This window comes from Nycticebus coucang, chromosome 14 (assembly GCF_027406575.1).
Source record: "Nycticebus coucang isolate mNycCou1 chromosome 14, mNycCou1.pri, whole genome shotgun sequence".
NCBI lineage: Eukaryota > Metazoa > Chordata > Mammalia > Primates > Lorisidae > Nycticebus > Nycticebus coucang.
Genome location: NC_069793.1, coordinates 20,902,088 through 20,921,053, shown reverse-complemented (window position 1 = coordinate 20,921,053; position 18,966 = coordinate 20,902,088). Strand labels below are relative to the sequence as shown.

Here is an 18,966-nt window from a genome sequence, read left to right as displayed (position 1 = left end):
CTTTACAAAGTCCCTTCCAGAGCATTTGCATTGCACAGTGATGGCAAGTTTTGCTCAAAGTACTTTTGCAACTGTTCTCTCCAAGGAGCCTCTTCCTGGGCTGTCCGAAAGGAGTGACACCTTTTTGCAGAAGTTTCTGGTCTCCCTCCTGAAGCAGATTTCCCCCAGCTCCCCGTGGCCCTGTTCCTGAGAGGGTGTGTTACCCTGTTCCTGATTGGGGGTGGGTGTTAGGGGCAGAGACTTCTCAGGCAGTCTGTGGAGTCATAAACTGGGGCTGTCCCCTGCAGAGGCCCAGTGTCTGCCCAGGGAGTCTGTCTCCTGGGAAGGGCCAAGAGGACACAGTGACTCTTTACCAGGCAGGGGCCTCAGGGGGCTGCCAGGGGCTGCATAGCCTGACCCCACAGCCCAAGGCTGCACAGGCGGACAGGGCAAAACCAGGACCAAATGTCATCGCTTCTGACTCCCAGTCTGATGCTTTTAAAACTATACCGCCGGCTAGATGTGGTGACATAGGGTTCTCTTATTATTTGTCTGTCTCTTTTCTCTCTCACTGGAGTGAGTGTGAGCTTCCTGTTTTGCTTTGTTTACTGATATAGCTGGGTCTGCGAGCACACAGCTGGGCATAGAAAATGTACCCAGTAAATACCTGTGGAATAAAATAATATACATGTAACATCTGGAGGAACCACACTGGCTTCAGGGGGAAAAAAATGAAAAAAATATCCTAATGAGTCAGTAGTGCCTCACGGTGGTGGTTAATAATGCAGGAGGCAGGAGAAAACGGCCTGGTTTGGGTTCGAGCTGGGTTACTCACAGAGACCCTGGGAGATGCTGGCCTGTTGTAAGCCTCTGTCTCTCCATCTGTAGAATGGGGATATGGCTCCAGCCATCACAAGTTAAAGAATCCTCCATCCACTCGTCTTGGGATCTTTAGTGGGTCAGGAACCCTGCAGAAGAGGAAACAGCAAAAATGAAGGCTCTGAGGTATGTTCAGGGTCCCCGAACATACCTCAGGAGGAGGGAGAGCCGCAGGAGATGATGGGAGGGGGTGGTGGTGGGTGAGGGGCTGTAAGACCTGGAAGACTTTGGATTTTATTCTAAATGCAGTGAGAAACCTTCAGGGGGTTTTAAGCTGAAGAGCTCCAAGCTCTAATTTACATTTTAAATAAATCTCTCTGGCTGCTGTGTGGAGAATGGATTATAGGAGCAAAAGTAGGAGCTGAGAGACCCAAGAGTGGGGGCGACAGAAATCAGGGTCCCCTCCCCCACTCCAGTCCCCACTGGACAGACCAGCTAGGAGTGGGGCAGAGCACAGGACACCGCAAACGTGTGCGCGCGTACACATGTCCTGTCTCTGCCCTGCTAAGAAAAATGGTGGGAATCCAGGAAGGGGAGGGTGGGCAGAGTTAATGGCAAGGGCTCAAGAACCTGGAGGCCAGGTGGCTGAGGCTGGCGGGGACTCCAAGGTGTCTGTCTGGGAGGTCCAATTTATCCAGACTGGTTCCCAGAATGCTGGGAGGGAAAAGGGACTGGTGAAAGAGAGTAACACTGTGGGCTTTGCTAGGGAAGCCCTCCCTTGGGTCTCCTCACACCTGTTCCTTTTATTGTTGTTGTTAACTTCATTTACCACCCATTAATTCAGCGTGTCATTAATTGAGTGTTTCCCTGACCCTGCAGGGAGTCAAAAGTTAGTCATTGGTTTCCGTGTATAAGACCAAGAAGGCTGAATTGTACAGACCTTAACAAATGGTGGGGTAGAAACACCACAGGACAAAATCCACAAGGGCAGTTGAAAGTTTTTAGAGGACAGAAGTCAAGAGAGGAAGGAGTGAAGAAGGTCTTTATTGAGGTGGCTGTAAAAGACCAGCAGGGTGGGCGGCACTTGTGTCTCAAGGAGTGGGGTGCCGGCCCCATATGCCGGAGGTGGTGGGTTCAAGCCCAGCCTCAGCCAAAAAATGCAAAAAAAAAAAAAAAAAAAAAGACCAGCAAGGTGGCACTCCAGCTGGTGGGACAGAATTGGCCAGTGCTTGGAGGTGGGAACCATGGGGTGTATGGTTTTTCTGCAGAGAAGGTATAATCCCTTCTGGTGGTAATTCTGGGAACACGCAGAGGAGGAAGAAAATATTAAATCGGAGAAGTAGGTTAGGGCCAGATTATAGAAGCCCTTGGATGCTGGATTTGCATTTCATTGTTCTGCCAGGGGACCTTTTGAAAGTTTTGGATGGGGCGGCACCTGTGGCTCAGTCGGTAGGGCGCCGGCCCCATATACCGAGGGTGGTGGGTTCAAACCCGGCCACGGCTGAACTACAACCAAAAAATAGCTGGGCGTTGTGGCCGGCGCCTGTAGTCCCAGCTGCTCGGGAGGCTGAAGCAAGAGAATCGCTTAAGCCCAGGAGTTGGAGGTTGCTGTGAGCTGTGTGAGGCCACGGCACTCTACCGAGGGCCATAAAGTGAAACTCTGTCTCTACAAAAAAGAAAAAGAAAGTTTTGGATGAACTCAGGGGTCCAGAATCTGGCTGTGATAGACGGTACAGGATGAACTGAAGATGGGAGAAACTGGAGTATGTTGTCTACTGCATAGAGTTGGAGGTTGGAAGTGGAGCAGGGACACTGGGTGGAGATGAGGGGGCTGATGCACAAGGGAAGGGAATAACTCCATAGGGTTCTGGAATGAACTGGATTGGGAAGGACGGAAATGCTGTAGTGTCTGAGTCTTTGAGCTGAGGTGCTCAGGTTATAGGGCTGCTAAGAAAAATGGCGGAAATCCAGGAGGGGGCGGGGGGAGGAGTAAATGGGAGGGGCCAGAACTCGGGGCAGAGAAGTTATGATTCTTCCTCCATTGCCCTTCCCACCCCAGAGTCCCATCGTAGCAGGCTTCTCTCAGCACTTGGATGGAAGTTTGCCCAGCATTTAGTAAGCCTTGAAAATAAGAATGGAATGTCACCAGCCCACAGAGCCTGCCTCTACCGTCTTCAGCAGATTACACGGCTATTTGTCTGTACTTTGCAGCTTTGTCCCTTACTGCTTTTAGACGGTGAATTCTTTTAGGGCCACAAGGCAGGGGCCACATCAGTTCTTTTTTGACGCTTGTGGACTCAAAATACAGACCAGTCGCCGCCTGGCAATAAAGGAGTTTAACAAAATATTTATGGGAAGGAAGGAAGGAAAGGAGGCTGGAGGGTGGAGAAAAGGGATGCCTTCCATCTCAGCTCAGCCCAGAGCCTAGTCCTCGGAAGCCGTGGTTCAGAGCTGTGGACTGGTCAGCAGTGGGTGAGTGATTCTTTGCAGGCTGGGGTTTCAGAGCTCCCCTCTGGTAGCTGCCACACTTGAAGTGGCATGTTTATCTTTAACGTCTGGATCTAAAATTTTCTTTCAAGTCCAAAGGCTTTTACAAACCCCAGCCTTGAACACCTGGATTGCGTTTCTGAGGAGGATGGGCGGGTGAGAAGGAAGAGGAGAAAGCCCCTCTCCACCCCCCCACCCGCTAATGATTCCTGGGATGGAGACAGCACTGTGAAAACAGAATGGACTGTGGAGGAAGGGCCAGCAAGAAACTCAGTCCCCAGAGAGGGCCCGGGGAGATCACAGTGGAAGGAGTCATTTTATGGAGAAATAATAGACCCTTTCTGGTCACCTGCACCGCCCTGGGGACCGGGGTGTGGGGTGTGACTGTCTGGTCCTGCATGGACCTTCCCCTCCTTAGTGGGCGTGGGTCCTCTTAACCATGGGCGGGCGTAGCAGTGCTGGACACCGCCAGGAAGAAACAGAGCTGCTTATCACTTTTCTTAATGATTGGGTCTGATCAATGTTTGAGGCTTCCTGGCAGAGAGAAAGGGTAGCTCTGAATGGGAGTAGCAGATGTGTGCATCTGTCCAGAAAGCCAGAGAAAACATACAGAGGGACGTGGCTAATGACAGGTGGCATGTCTGGCCCCTTTTCACAGCTCTTGGTGATACAGAAGTAAAATAAATAAGTAAATAAAGCTGCTTCCAGATCTCCCCAGTGTTGATCAGCCAGGGACCGCTTGGTGGGAAGGGCGCTGACACCTGCAGCAGTTTCTGGCTGTGAGTTTTAAGGAGGCTCCTATTCCTTCCAAGGTGAGAATGACCCTGGACTAGGGAGGCTGAGTTCTCGTCCCAAATCTGAATTAACTAATAGTGGGACCTCAGCTCAGTCACTCGTTTCTCTAACATTCCCTGTTAGCCTTCATATTGGTTTACTTAGGGTGATGAAGCATATTCCACAAGCTGGGGGCTCTTAAAACCGTTCTGGAAGCTAGAAGTTCAAAATCAAGGTGTTGGCAAGGCTGGGCTCCCTCGGAAGGCTCTAAGACAGATTCCTTCCTCGCCTCTTGCAGCTTCTGTTGGTTGCCAGCCATCTCTGGGGTCCTTAGCTTGCAGGGGCATCACTTCAATCACAATATTTTCCCTCTGTGACTTTTTCTCCATGTGTCCTCTTGTCTTGTAAAGACACAGGCGTTGGATTTAGGGCCTAGCCTAACCCAGTTCAACACTCTCCTCGCTACATCTGCAAAGACTCTTTTTCCAAATAAGGTCATATCTGGGTAAACATGAATTTTGTGAGGGACACTATTTAACCCAGTACACCTTACTCTTTTACGGCATCGTTGTCTTTTATGAGGTCACACATAATGTAGTTCATAAACCATTATTGAGTACTTGTTGGTTACAGAGTGCTGGGCAAAGGACTTACAGAGGTAAGGAAGACACTGCTCTCGATTTGCCGGCCTCATTCATAAAAAGCCAACTTCAGCTAAACTTGTGCTAGGCCTGTTAGAATGGAAGGAGTGGTTCCAAGAAGCCAGGGCTTCTTCCAAAAAATGCAGCTGCTTAACAACAACACCTACAGTGTTTGCATTAGACAACCTCAAACGTGCTTGGACGTTTCAAGAAAATTGTGAAAGTTATACTTTTAATGTCACTTGTTCCACTATAAAAATCTGCCCGACTTGTCTTGGGGCTGCAAGAACATTTTCTGATTCCGGAGACTCTCCAACACTTGTTGGAACATTGGTCGAATAATCCAAGAAGCTTTTGGCAGACTAAAATCAAACATAACTTTGCGAGCTGATTCCTTCAACACCTCCAGCGCGGGGAGGAAGTACATTACCAGTCGGCAGCATGTGGTATGTCAATTTTAGGTGAAACTCACACGAATGAGAACACTTTTTATTTTCATGGTTATATAGTTATCTGAATGAGTGTTTGATAAATTATATTTAGCACATCAAATCCATGGTTTTCTGAATAGCGTTGCTTAAGACAAGGCTATGTTTTAGAAATGAGTTGGTTTTAAGTTGCTCAAAAGAAAATGATTCAGTATAGTATAAGCTGGGTACCGTGGCACAGCACCTGTAGTCCCAGCTACTTGAGAGGCTGAGGCAGGAGGATCACTTGAGCTGAGGAGTTCAAGTCTAACCTGGGCAACGTAGTGAAACTTTCATCCTTAAAAAATAAATAAATAACATTTTTTAAAAAAGAAAGGATAGCACAGGTGGGATACCAATCAGGAAAATGAATGAAGATACTGTGCAATGGGTGTGGATCGTGCAAAAATATTCAAGAGGTTATGGGAGTGACTCAGGTTTTAGGAGCACTGATTAAGTGGATTAGAGCGTTTGGCACTCATACCTGGGTTTGAATCTGCTCCACTGCCTACTAGCCTGGTAATCCCAGACAAGTCACTTACTGTCCTTAACCATCAGTTTCCCCACCTGTAAAATGGGTTGGAGAGAGCTTCTGTGGCCCAGCTGAGCACCCCTGTGGAGCACTGGGCACAGGGGGAGAGCTGATATGGGCTAGAAGTGGCGGTCAGATCGGGGAATCCCCAGTGGGACAGAAAGACAGACACATACCCCAACTGCTCAAGGAGTGCCTGAGGGAGGTGACCACATGGGGCTGGCTGGGTTCTAGAGCTCTGAGCTGGGGGGCGTCCTAGAAGGATGAACCGGGGGTGGGGTGGGGTGTGGTCCCAGGAGGAAATACTGTTCAAGTCCTTCAGGAAACTTTGGTTTGAGTTCTTTAAAGTTCCTATTATGTGTCGGGTGCTTCACAGAGATGTTTATTGCTCCTGCAACAACCTCAGAAGGGAAGTGATATTATTTCATTTTATAAATGAAAGCACTGAGGCTCAGAGAGGTGAAGTAACTCCACCGTGGTCACACAGCTAGAAGAAATGGAGGAAGGATTGGAAACCCCCACCATGTTCCTCCAGCACCTTGCCCTTGTCACCTTCGGGGTGCGTGTTTCCAAGCCTGGATTCAGAGCCCAGCTGTGATTATGGACAGACGTAGTACAGGAGGTGAGACGGGAAATTCACCAGAAAATCCTACCCGAACATAAAGAGCGGCCTCTTTCTCCCCAGGATCCCTTTAGGTAAAGGCACCCACAGGCTTCTGCTCATTGCACCTGCTCATTGCACCTGTGTTTCTGGGGAGGCGACCCTGGGGTCACCTCCTGGTCTATAGCTTTCACTTTTCTCTGCAGCACAGGAGTGAGGGACACTGTCTACATACATCCTCTGGAAACCATGGGGGCGGGGCGAGGGGGGCTGGGAATGGGAAGGGAGATGGAATCTCAAGGGATTAGAAAGCAATTTGAACATGAAGTTACTCCCTGGGGTCTGGCAGCGACGCTGAGAGGAGGATATAATTTGACATTTCTTGGAAATTGATGTTCTCATTTCCCGGCGGATCTGGGTTTGTGGACGATCTTCTGGGTCCCAGTTCCCACACTAGGGTTTGTGATAACTGCTCATTGGCCTTATTCATGCAAGACTGGCATTTCTACAAGGACTTTGCACTTGAAAACAGGCCCAGATTAGTTTGCTATTTGGATCTATCGCAGTTCCCCAAGTGTCTTTCTTGAGTTTTGTGCTGTCATTTCCCCAGCTCAGAAATCATGATGATAGTAAGAGTGAACACTAATTATATAGCAAATACAGTGTGCCACACCTTGCTGTCAGAGCTTCTCATGTCCTAAGTCATTTACTCCTCAATGCAGCCATTGATGCAGGTACTGTTAATAGTTGTTTTACAACAGGGCACAGAGAGGTTAGGTGACTTCTCCAGGCCACACAGCTCATCTGTGGTAGAAGCAGAATTAGAATCAGAGTCTCCTTTCTAAACAGTACAGCATCTTGAGTTTTCTAGGAGTTCCTCTGACACACACCGTCATTCACTGCACAGATGACTGTCACCGAGTTTGTAACACTGGAGAACACTCATATATTTTCCAATTTTCTCCACTGTGAGTTCTATGAAGTGAGGGCATTATCTTCTTCAATTTTGTATCCCTAGAGCCCAGCATAGTGCTTGGCACAGGAGACTGTTCAGTGATGTTTTTGCAACAAAAAGATGCAAGTTTAAGTTCATTTTCAGAAAAATTCACATCAGTGGGTGCACAGGAATCAGGAAGAAGCTATTTGAGGAGCAAAGAGCCACAGATCCGTAGATGTGGCTGGTTGGTGGGACTGGGGGCAGAATGACCCAGCGACTTGCTTAATGCTGGAGCTGAGGTAGGTCCCTGAACCTTGAGTGGGTCCACGCTTGTTGTATTTATCTCAAGATGCATCTAACTCTTCTGGAGAAAGGGAGTGCGGCATTATGATGGTTTACGGCAGTATTGAGCTTAAAATCTGGCTCTACCACTTATTTTCCTGAAACTTTCATGTTCTTCCTCTGTAAAATGGGTTTGTTACAAGAATTAAATGAGATACCCAATGGAAAGTACTCAGCACAGTAACTGGCCCATGTGTCCTTAATAAATGTTAACTTGTCTGTTTACTATGGAATCTGATTAACATGTTGACTGCCACACCAGAGAAAAATACTTGTTGCACCCTTAGGGCCATGGTGTTTTTTTTTTTGTTTGTTTGTTTTTAGACAGTCTCACTATGTTGCCCTCGGTAGAGTACTGTGGTGTCACAGCTCACAGCAACATCCAATTCCTGGGCTTAAGTGATTCTCTTGCCTCAGCCTCCCAAGTAGCTGGGACTACAGGCCCCTGCCACAACGCCCGGCTATTTTTCTGTTGCAGTTGTCATTGTTGTTTGGCAGGCCCAGGCTGAGTTTGAACCCACCAGCCTCAGTGTATGTGGCGGGCACCGTACCCACAGTGCTACAGGCGCCAAGCCAGCCATAGTGTTTTATTATGGAAAAAAAAAAAAAAGATCCTAAAACACATATTAGGTAAAAACAAATATAAAAACTTGAAGATTAATAATGGAAAATGTACTGTGAAAACTTGAAAAATAGTTCTTAAGGATAAAGTGTTTTTCTTGACTTACCAGTCTTTATCGGCTGCTATTTGTTTATTTATTCAGATTAATATGAGGGTACAGAGGATTAGGCTACAGTGTTTGGATTTGTTAGGTAAAGTCCCTGTTGTAGTTGTGTCCTGCACCCAGAAAGTGTGCCGTACACCCTAACATTGTGCCCATTGGTGGGAGCACACTCCTTCCCCTCCCTCCTCCTGTTTCCCCGTTCTTTCCTCCTCCCTCCCCTAACTTGAGTTGAATTGAGTTTTTCTCTTGTGTAGGCGTGTTATTAGTTCACCTACTGGCTTCACATTGAGTATATTATATACTTGCTTTTCCATTCTTGTGATACTTAACTGAGAAGAATGTGTTTCAACGCCATCCAGATTAATACAAAAGATGTAAAGTCTCCATCTTTTTAATGGCTGAATAGTATTCCACGGTATATATGCCATGGTTTATATAGACCGTAGTTTATTAGTCCATTCACCAGTTGATGGGCACTTCGGTTGTTTCCATAGCTCGGTGATTATAAATCGAGCTGTGATAAACAATCTAGTACAAATGTCCTTATGATAAAATGATTTTATTTCTTCTGGGTAGATTCCTAGTAATGGGTTCACAGGATCAAATGGAAGGTCTATTTTGAGTTCTTTGAGGATTCTCCCTACTTCTTTCCAAAGAGGCTGTATAAATTTGTGATACCACCAAAAGTATAAAAGTGTTCCCTTCTCTCCACATCCACGCCAGCATCTGCAGCTTTGGGACTTTGTGATGTGGGCTACTCTTACTGGGGTTAGGTGATATCTCGGGGTGGTTTTGATTTGCATTTCTCTGATGATTAGGGACGATGAGCATTTTTTTCATGTGTTTGTTAGTCATTCGTCTGTTTTCCTCAGAGAAGGTTCTGATCATGTCTTTTGCCCAGAGATAGATGGGATTGTTTGCCCCTTTTTTGTTGATTAATTTGAGTTCTCTGTAAATTCTGATTATTAGCCCTTTGTCAGATGTGTAACATGCAAAAATATCTTTTCCCATTCTGAAGATCGGCTTTTATGTATTTAATCCATGTTTTTAGAATTAAGATAAAATAAATGTTAGCTTACTACTTTGAAAATCAGTTTCTCATCTGGTATCCCCTGGGTCCTCACACAGCCTCACAAGCCCCCATTTGACAGAGGAGGAAACTGAGTCTGGGAGCCCAAAAGCAATTGCTCGGATTAGGTCATAGGGTCAGGAGGTGACAGAGCGCGCAGACCCCAACCTCCCGACTCACAAACCTGTGCCCTGCACCTGCATCACCCAGTTGCCTTCATATCCCTGGGAGAATTCCAGACTTTCTTTAAATGCTTTTTCCTTTTTTCCAAAAACAGTTCATTGAGGCGAAGTTCCCACAACATGAAAGTAAGCATTTTAAAGTAATTCTCAGAACATTCAGTAGCATTTCATTCATTCGCAATGTTGTGCCACCACCACTTCCATCTAGCTCCAAAACATTTCCATCGCTCCCTAGTAAAACCTTTGCTCCAGTTAAGCTCTTTCTCCCATTCTTCCCCCGGTCTGTGGCAACCACCTCTTTGCCTCCCTTCCCTGTAGGTGGACCTGTTCTGGGTACTTCACAGAAAGGGAGTCACATCACGTGTGGCCTTTGTGTCTGGCTTCTTCCACGTAGCACCATGACGGGGGTCCTCAAACTGCAGCCCGCGGGCCACAGGCGGCGGTGTGATTGTATTTGTTCCTGTTTTGTTTTTTTACTTCGAAATAAGATATGTGCAGTGTGCATAGGAATTTGTTCATAGTTTTTTTTTTTTAACTATAGTCCGGCCCTCCAACGGTCTGAGGGACAGTGAACTGACCCCCTGTTTAAAAGTTTGAGGACCCCTGTAAGAAGTTCCTCCACGTTGTAACATATTTATCTAAATTTCATGCCCATTTGCGGCCAAACAAGTAGTTCACTGTTCGTTTCTCCCATCACGTGTTTACTCGTTCATCTGTTGATGGGTATGTGAGTGGTTTCCACCTTTTACCTGTTGTGAATTGTGCTGCTAGTTCTGAGTACCTGTTTTCAATGCTTCTGGGTTTCCACTGCTTTCCTTTAATTTTAAAAGAAGAGGCAGTGGGATGCTGTACTGTCATTTCTTAAAATGACTTAACTAGCAGACATCTATAATTAAAGAATCCGGTTAACATCTGTCTCATCCCAAATATTAACAGGCTTCCTGTTGTATAAATGTGGTTAAAACTCTCTGACATCCCTGGTCAATAACTACAACTTTAAACATGCAAGTGTGCGTGCACACACACACACACCTGTGCCTTTCTCACGCTGTAGCCATGGTTTTGTTGTTGGTTGCTGTCCAACTGGCAGATTGCATCTCTGTTGATGTTTATTGACATAATATGATGTTTTGGTGTGTTTTTTTTTTTTTTTTTTTACTACTTCCATTAGACACTCAGAGCCATTCGATGAGCGAGAGGGAGAGAAAGCCATACTCTACAATTAGTCTTGGAAAGAGTGTCAGAAGCATAAGCATAATTAGTCTCCTAGTGTTAAACTCCTTGGTGGCAGGTACCATGTTTTTTGCTTTAGCTCTGCGTGCACAGTCAGGGCTCTGCAACTATTTGCTCAATGAGTTACCGACAGCGCTATTTTGATGCATTGGCATGCTCCTTCAGGAAGAGGGCTGCTACTGCTAAAATAAGGAGTCCCCAGCAGAACAGAAGGGGCACCTCACTTCCCAGATGACAGTTGTCCCAGTTAACACTACAAGGTCTTCATGCTGCACCTGGTGGAAACGGCCCCTTAGTTGCTCTCTGGGGTCATGCTCAGCGAATAATCAAACAGGTGTCCCAGACTTCCACCAAGCACCTTCTGTCCTTCACAGCCCAGTAGGCCTAACCAGGCTTTGCAAATCCACAGGCCCAGGTTCAAATCCCAGGCGAACCGCTTTCTGGCTGTGCGACCTTGGACAAATGACTTAGTCTCTTTGGGCTTCAGTTCCCATATTAGCTTACAATAACGATGACATGAGTGCAACCTTGTAACGTGCTTAGCAAGGTACCCAGTACACATTAGGGGCTCAGTTCTGGAATGGCTATTACTATGCCCTTTTCCTCCTTCCTTCCTGCAATGGATACTTTCTGGGTCTGATGTGTGATAGACACTGTAGTTAAACTAAAGGACTCCTCTGCTCTCTTGGAGGGTGGTCCAGTGGGGATGACAGATAAGGAGACTCTCAGAGGGGGCACCGCATACTGCTGGAACATGGGGGTGGGAGCAGCAAACTCTGGTAGGGAATGTGGACCCATCTTCACAGAGAGTGACCCTAATCTGCTTTCTAGAGAATGAATAGAAGTTTGTCCGTGGGGACAGGTAAGATCGACATTTCCAGTGCCCGCCAGCCTACCTCACCCCCAAAGGATGCCAGGCCAGATTCATGACATAGCTTCACTGGGTCCAAGAAGAGGCTGGTGGATTTTTAGCCAAAGCGAGTATCTGAGTGAAGGAGAGGGGGTTCTACAGGCAGCCCGCAGCCTGTGATGCTGCTGCTGTTGGCACCAGCAGGGCCCCTGAGGTTCATGGGAATATCAGGACAGCCAATGTGCGTGTGCACAAGCACACACATGCACACATTCACAAAGAGCACGATTGCTTATTTTTTCCTGAGGCAGAATTTTTTTTTCTTTGAGACAGAGTCACAGTCTGTCGCTCTGGGTAGAGTACTGTGGCCTCGCAGCTCACAGCCACCTCAAACTCTTGCCCTCAAGCGATCCTCATGCCTCAGCTCCCAAGTAGCTGGGACTACGGGCACCTGCCACAATGTCCAGCTTATTTTTCTATTTTAGTAGAGACATGGTCTCACTCTTGCTCAGGCTGGCTGGGATAGAAATTAATACTGTGTGTGTGTGTGTGCAGTGCATTGAATGAGGGAGCACAGCCTGCATGCGTCTCTGTTCAGTTCCTCCACCCTAGGCCTGCCCTTCCTGGACGCCACCTCCCCCACCCCTGGCAGCTTGCAGTGGCCTACTGGCTGTCTCTTGTTCTTCCAGGGAATGTGGTTTTTCTAGGCCCTGCCAGCCTGTTCCCGGCCTCTGAAGCCTGGCACTTCCTCCTCCTACAGGACAAGTGTCCAGCTAAGCTGTTTCTAGAGGGATGACCCTAGGCAGAGAGAAGCCAGCTGAACACCCAGTGTGCCGGGACCTGCGTGGGGACAGACACAAATGAGAGGGTGCACTTTGAGCCGAGCGATGTGGGTCCGGATCCTGGCTTATCGCACACTTGTGATTGCGGGCAAGTCATGGAACTTCTCTGAGTCTCGGTTTCTTCAGGAGAAAGTGGAAGTCCTAATGCCTACTTGCATGCAGGGTTAAGATAATGTATGTCACTTGCCCGGTGGAGTCCAAATGCTCAACACACGGAAGCTGTGAGTGCAGGATGAGTAACCTGGAGATGGTCTAACATTTTCTCATGTCCCAGAGAGGCTACTATAGGGCTCCTGAAACTCCCACACAGAAGCGGCTGCTGGGAGAGAGACCTCTAAGAACTGGCTCTCTAGGGGCGGCGCCTGTGGCTCAAGGAGTAGGGCGCTGGTCCCATATGCCGGAGGTGGCAGGTTCAAACCCAACCCTGGCCAAAAACCACAAAAAAAAAAAAAAAAAAAAAAAAGAACTGGCTCTTGCCTCTCCCTGCTGTATGACCTTGAACGAGATACTGGATCTTTCTGCATGAGGTTAAATATGGGCCTGGTAAAACTACGCAGTACCGTCAGCGCTGGGGTCCCATCTTCATGCATAGCAAAAATGTACCTCAGATGCTGTAATTTGGCAAGATGCTAAAAGCCCTGCATGAGAGGCCCAGGAAGGAGTGCTTGGGCCTGGGGGCAGTGGCCACCGTCAGACCACCAAGAAGTTCCAGCTGAGCTGGGCAGAGCCCGCATCAGGGTCCTTGGCATACTTGGGTTCAGCCACACCCTGAAGAAAAGCCTGAGTGACAAAGTGGCCAAGATATGAAAATAAAAACCAAGAGCACAGAGACCCTGGGAATGGGGGCCTCTTTGGGATGGTCAAACTTGATAAAGCAGCAAAACCACTCTTTCAAAGGAAACCCAAAATAGAAAACAGACAAAAGCAAAAAAGGAGTCCTCAGGCGGTTTAATTCTTCATTGTTTGGTGGAAAATGCCTCATTGTTTGTGGCATCTCTGCAGAGCACCAGGGTGGAGGTTCCCAGACTTCATTTCCTTTACCAATAAATTGTTTTTTAAAAAAGTCAGTGTTGACATGTGCATCTAGTTGCCAACCTCTTCCTGTTGCAGACTGAAGATTTTTTTTTTAAAGACGACTATGATCTCCTATCACCGTGATTTCATAGAAGAAAGACTATTTGCTCCCTTCCCATCCCCCAAATAGGAAGGACAGAGCTCTACTGTGAAGCACTTGCCTTATGAGAACCTACTGCCTTGTCTTGAGTCTGCTCATTTGCTTATTTGAAACCCACAGCAACAGAACAGCGGGTGGGAACCCCTTATAGAGGGTTTCCAGCCACAAGGTTTGAGGAACATTTACTAGTCTCAATGCCTTACTTTATAGATGTGGAAACTGCAGCCCTGAAAACGAGAGGGCTCATTTACTGAACAACATGCTATTTCTGTTCTATGCCATGTGCCATGCCTGGGTTTGTACTGGGACCTCAGAGAGGAAGACCATTTAGAAGATCCCACAGGGAGTTGATGGGAGAATCATCCATCCATCCATCCATCCATTCATCCATCCATCCTTTTATTCATTCATCAATAACTTGTTGAGCCACCGTAATAGATTAGCTACATAGGAATTCAAAGTGTGAGCAGGGCCTACAAGATAAAATGAAAGAAAGCAAACAAATAACATGATTTCAGAGAGCAAAACTTAATGCAAAGGTAATGAAACAGCATGATGTGAGAGTGACAGTGGAGTGTCAGAGTTAGGGTCTGAAAACTCGCTAGGAGCTCATGGTGCAGATAAAGAAAACTGTCTCATGCAGAGATTAGGATGTATATTGTAGAAAAGTTTATATTGTCTTCTTAGAAGAACAGAGAGAGTGAGAGAGTGAAGGAGATGGAGAAAGGAGAGAGAGTGAAGGAAGACAGGGAAAAGAGATCAGGGAGACCGGGTGGCATCCCAAAGAAAGAGAAGGGAAATGCTAGCCCTGAGGCCAAGTGGCTTACTGATTTTAAGGAGGACAAAGAAAGAAAAAAGTGGTGATTGTTGTCAGTTGATAATAGAAGTGGCCACGTGAAACTGCTGTGTCCACTCCTTTTCTTAGCAGCAGGCTAGGATGTCGAAGTCCCAGAGTTGGCTCCCCACTTTTTTCCTTGGAGACAGGATTATCGCAGGAGACGTGACTCTGCCCTTGAGATATGGCTGAAGCTGTAGCTAATTCTCTTGCTGTTTACTCAGCAACTCTGAAAAAGCAGATTCTCAAAGAAACAATTTTAAAGAGAAAGGTTTACTTCTTTTCCACCTGTTCAGCTCTCTTCAGAAGTTGTCCAAAGAAACTCCTCCAGGGTGCCTGTTAGCAGGAGAATGCATAACTATGCCTGGGAAATTGCAGGATTAGGTATTTTCCCATTCATTCTGCAGGGCTGCCCCTTTCAGTCAGGTGTGTCCCCCTGATGACATGATATTTGTACAAGGAAGACCTGAATTGTAAGACCGTCACCACGCAAAGCTCTGGCAGAACACTTCAGGCAGAGGAAACAAGAACCAACACCAGGAAGTGGGGATGGCTTGGTGTGGGGGACCAGAAAGTGCAAAGAAGATTCCAGCGTGGTGGATGGTGATGTGAACAGTTCACTGGCTTCATCGCAGGCCTCTGGGACCAAGAAGTGCTCAGCAGGCAGGCCAGCTGGGAGGCTCCAGGAGGCTGCAGGAGGCCTCACACTGGAGGGTTTGCCCATGGGTTGGCCAGTGTGGAAATGGAAGCCTACCTGGGCTCCTGCCAGCAATGTGGGGCAGGCCCCCTTGGAGGGCTTCCCGGCTGAGATCTGACCCTCCACCTTGACATATGGGCCCAGGTACATAGTGGGGTGACCCGGGGCTGAGTATATCTCCCTCTCATCCTCACAGCCTTCTCAGTCCATCTTGGGTCTGAAGCCAGGGACCGACACGAGCCAGAAGCGGGCTGAGAATCAGGAGGCCAGAGGCAGAAGTCCCCAGCTCTGCTGCTACGTGTCCCTCCCCAGGGGCTGGTGGGCTCTGGACTTGAGGGGCCCCCTGAGAGTTAGGTGTGTGGTTTGAAGGCCTGCCCAGGGAGGTCTTGTCCTTGGAGTGCATGTATGTGTGTGTGAAAGTGTGTGTGTGTGTGTGTGTGTGTGTGTGGTAGGGTATGTAAAGGGGGTCTGGGTGGTTGAGGACTAGATGGGTTTTGTTGGGCACCTGCCCTATGCTAGGGATTATTCTAGAAGGGCCCTGAGGATACCCCGGTGATGATGATGATACATACATGCCTTAGGTAAACGCAGGTCAGGGTGGGTACTCTGAAGCAAATGAAAGGAGGTCAGGGAGCAAACTGCTGGAGGTGGAGGGAGGATGTGGGGACACTTCAGATCACCTGGTCAGGGGCAGCACCTTTTTGGGAGGGCCAGTTGAAAGTAGGACTTGACAGCCCACCAGCCATGTGACCTCAGGAGGAGTGTGCCAGACAGTTAGACTAGCAAAACCAGTAAGGTAGGACCAAGAGAAGGCTGGGTGGCTGGGTGGAAGGGGCAGAGATGCTAGTGGAGGGGTTCACTGAACCTCGGGTGTCAGGGACTGACCTTTTCCTCAAGGATGTCTCTAAAACAAAATTGGTGTCAGTGTGCCACACTGATGCAGTGGAGAAAGCCCCAGAACTTAGACACTTGAGCTCTTATGCCTTCTTGGGCCATCTGGGGCAAGTCCATTGCCCACTTAGGGCCTTAGCTTCTCCTCTGTAAAACAGGACTGTTGGCCTACAGAAAGCATGGTAAATAGGTTTTATCATTAATGCCAACATGGACCCAATAGCGGCTGCCAATTGTACTAGACTGAAAAGGATTCTGAACTCCCTTCTAGGTAGATCAGCAGATGCTGTAGTCGATTGGTGATGTCTGCCATGGGTGAGACCCAGCAGGTGGTTACATGCATGCCACACATTTGCTATTCCTGGATCATTTGTGACAAAATCATCAAGTGACTACACTGGATTTGTATGTGCTTGTATCAAATTCAGCACCTGTGTCTTTTCCCCTCTGGTTTATCAGAGTCAAGTTCTGTGTGTGCCCTGGCACAGAATAACATCAGAGAATAATAGGAAGTGGTGACATGGTATGCTGCTTAGAGTTGACACCTGGCCCCGATGCTCATAGCCCATTCAGTCCTTACAGCAACCCTGGTGGTGGGTCTTAACTGTTCTCTCCATATATGTGGATTTGAGGCCCAGAGAATTTATTTATGGCCATGCAGCCAGCAAGGGGCAGAGCGGGACTGGAGCCCATCTTACTGCAAATACCACTCTTTGTGCCGTGCTAGGCTGCCTCCTCAGAGGAGGTGGGGGCACACACACATTTGGAGGCTGCACCCTGAGAATCACTTAGCAGAGTGAGTTGATGAGAAGCCAGGGTTGAATGGCAGCTTCTCCTGTCCCCCTCTTGCTGCCCTGAGTTTACTTGATTTCAGTGAATTCTGCCTCCAAATCCGAGAGGGTATAGACTTCTGGGTAGGACCTGGCTCCCGAGCGGCTGCTGTCTGATGCAAGAGCCTGGCCTCTTTCCCATCCAACCTGCTGTCTGGTCCCCTCTTTCCCTCTGTCCTCATCAAGGAAGAGCAATGAACCAGAGTACCCAGGCTCAGGTAAGGTGGCCCTCAGGTCAGGGGATCCGGTGGCCAGCTGGGCTCTGGCGCCAGAGCTGCGGTGAGCCACCCAAGTTAGGGCTACTCAAATGTAAAGTCTCACCCAGAGAACTATTAGGTGGGGGGCGGGCATGCTGGGGTCTGTGTGGCTTCCCTGCAGGGAGTCCCTGGTGAACACCAACGGCAGATCAGCCTGCCCGAGGGGCCTTCTGGGTTCCAGCTCTGGCTCACTCTCTGCCCCACATGGTGAGCTCAAACAAGTCACCCAACCTTTCCCAGAGTAAATGGGAGTTGTATTGTTTATCACCAAAACAATGCCACATAACAAAAGACTCTGATAATCCCTGGCTTAAAGCAACATTTATTCTCACGTTCGTGGGCTGTAGGTCAGCTGCAATGTGGCTGGGCTGGCCAGGACCCAGACTCTGGGTTCCAGGCTCAGGTATGGATGGGGTAGGCATCTGCTCCCCAGGTCTGTCTTCCTTTGGACCAGCAGCTACCTGGGCCCTATGGTCAGTTCTCTGTATGGTTATTCTGGGGCCCCAATTGAAGGGCTGCTGACATGTTTTCTCACAGAAATCGATCAGAGGGCAAGAGAGCTGTCCAGCCCTGGGCATGGTCATGGCTCTGTGCTGACACCTCATTGATCAAAGAAGTCACATAGTCATGTTGAAAGTCTGCCCACATGATGCCATAGCAAGAGTGTGGGCCATGAATTCTTTCACAGAGAGGGAATTCTAATTCTTGGGAGCCATTGCAGCCACCTAACTGTGGGTCCCATCCCTAAGCCACTGCAGTCCGGGCCCTTTTCTCAGTGTAGTTTCATTTAAATCCAGCTGGGCATTGTCCATCCTCAGAGGCAAATGCAAAGTCTGAGGCTACAGAGAGGCCTCTGGCTGAGATCCCCCAGCCAGGTAGCAGGGGGTGTCGGGGGTATCTGTAGAGTTTTGATTCTTCCCATGCTAAGTGAAACATTTGTCCCTTTAGCCTTAAGCATTTATTAGGTTAGGAGGGCAGGAGTTCTAGCTTGCAAATTAGGATATTCAAATTTTGCAACTGGCTAGGGATGCGTTGTGGGCAAGTCCTGTTGTTTAGCTTGGCTGGTGCAGAACAGATGGTTAATGACAGGAAAGCCATTTCCCTGAACAGCCCTGTCCGTGCGGCCCTCTCTGAGCCACAACTCTATTTCTACACATCCTCCAGGACACAGTCCTCCCAGGGTCCTGGCCTTCTCCTTCCTCTGTCTCCAGCTCTGAAGCCAGGGAGAGCCTGGGGCCCAAGGGCCAAGGGATTTCCTGGCTCAGCCCCACCATCTGGCCAGAGAGCCCAGCAGGGCCCCAAGTCTGTGGTCTCACCTGGACTCTTCATTTCCAGCTGATCAGGGCAGGTGAGGAGGTGGCTCCATGTCCTGCACTTTTGTCCAAGATCAGGCTCCTGCTTCTCTCTTCTGAGGAGTGAGACATAACACATCCTCCATGAACCTAGAATGTCATTAGGACAGTCCTGGCTGGAGCTCAAGGGTCCTGGGCCCATATCTTGGCCCTGCCACTGAGACCACATGGCCTAACTTCCCTAAAGCTCAGTTTCCCTTCTGCCAAGGATCCTCTCATCCCTCCTGCCCCAGACCGTACAGATTTGGGCCCCTCCTGAGCATACACTGAATAGGGAGAATCATCTTCTCAGACCCAGGTTTTATGGGTTGTTTAGAACTGTGGTCGCTGACCCTTGGGCCACAGACCAGTACCAGCCCATGGCCTGTTAGGGACCAGGCGCACAGCAGGAGGTGAGAGGTAGGCAAGCAAGCAAAGCGTCACCTGCATTCCAGCCACTTCCCATCACTC

The 18,966-nt window shown here is 48.4% G+C and overlaps 1 protein-coding gene across 9 annotated transcripts in view; it reads left to right on the top strand.

Moving 5' to 3' along the window:
• The window catches only part of TSPAN18 (tetraspanin 18), a 199,108-nt gene that overhangs the window by 69,373 nt on the left and 110,769 nt on the right, over nucleotides 1-18,966 (top strand). Inside the window, exon 3 of one of the 9 annotated variants that reach the window (XM_053560378.1) lies at nucleotides 868-984. The exons of 7 other annotated variants lie outside the window; for them this stretch is intronic. The gene's annotated coding sequence lies outside the window, so the exon portion shown is untranslated. Of the gene's footprint in view, nucleotides 1-867; nucleotides 985-2,835; nucleotides 3,271-18,966 lie in introns of those variants that run through there. One more of the 9 variants, XM_053560380.1, reaches the window with a different exon arrangement.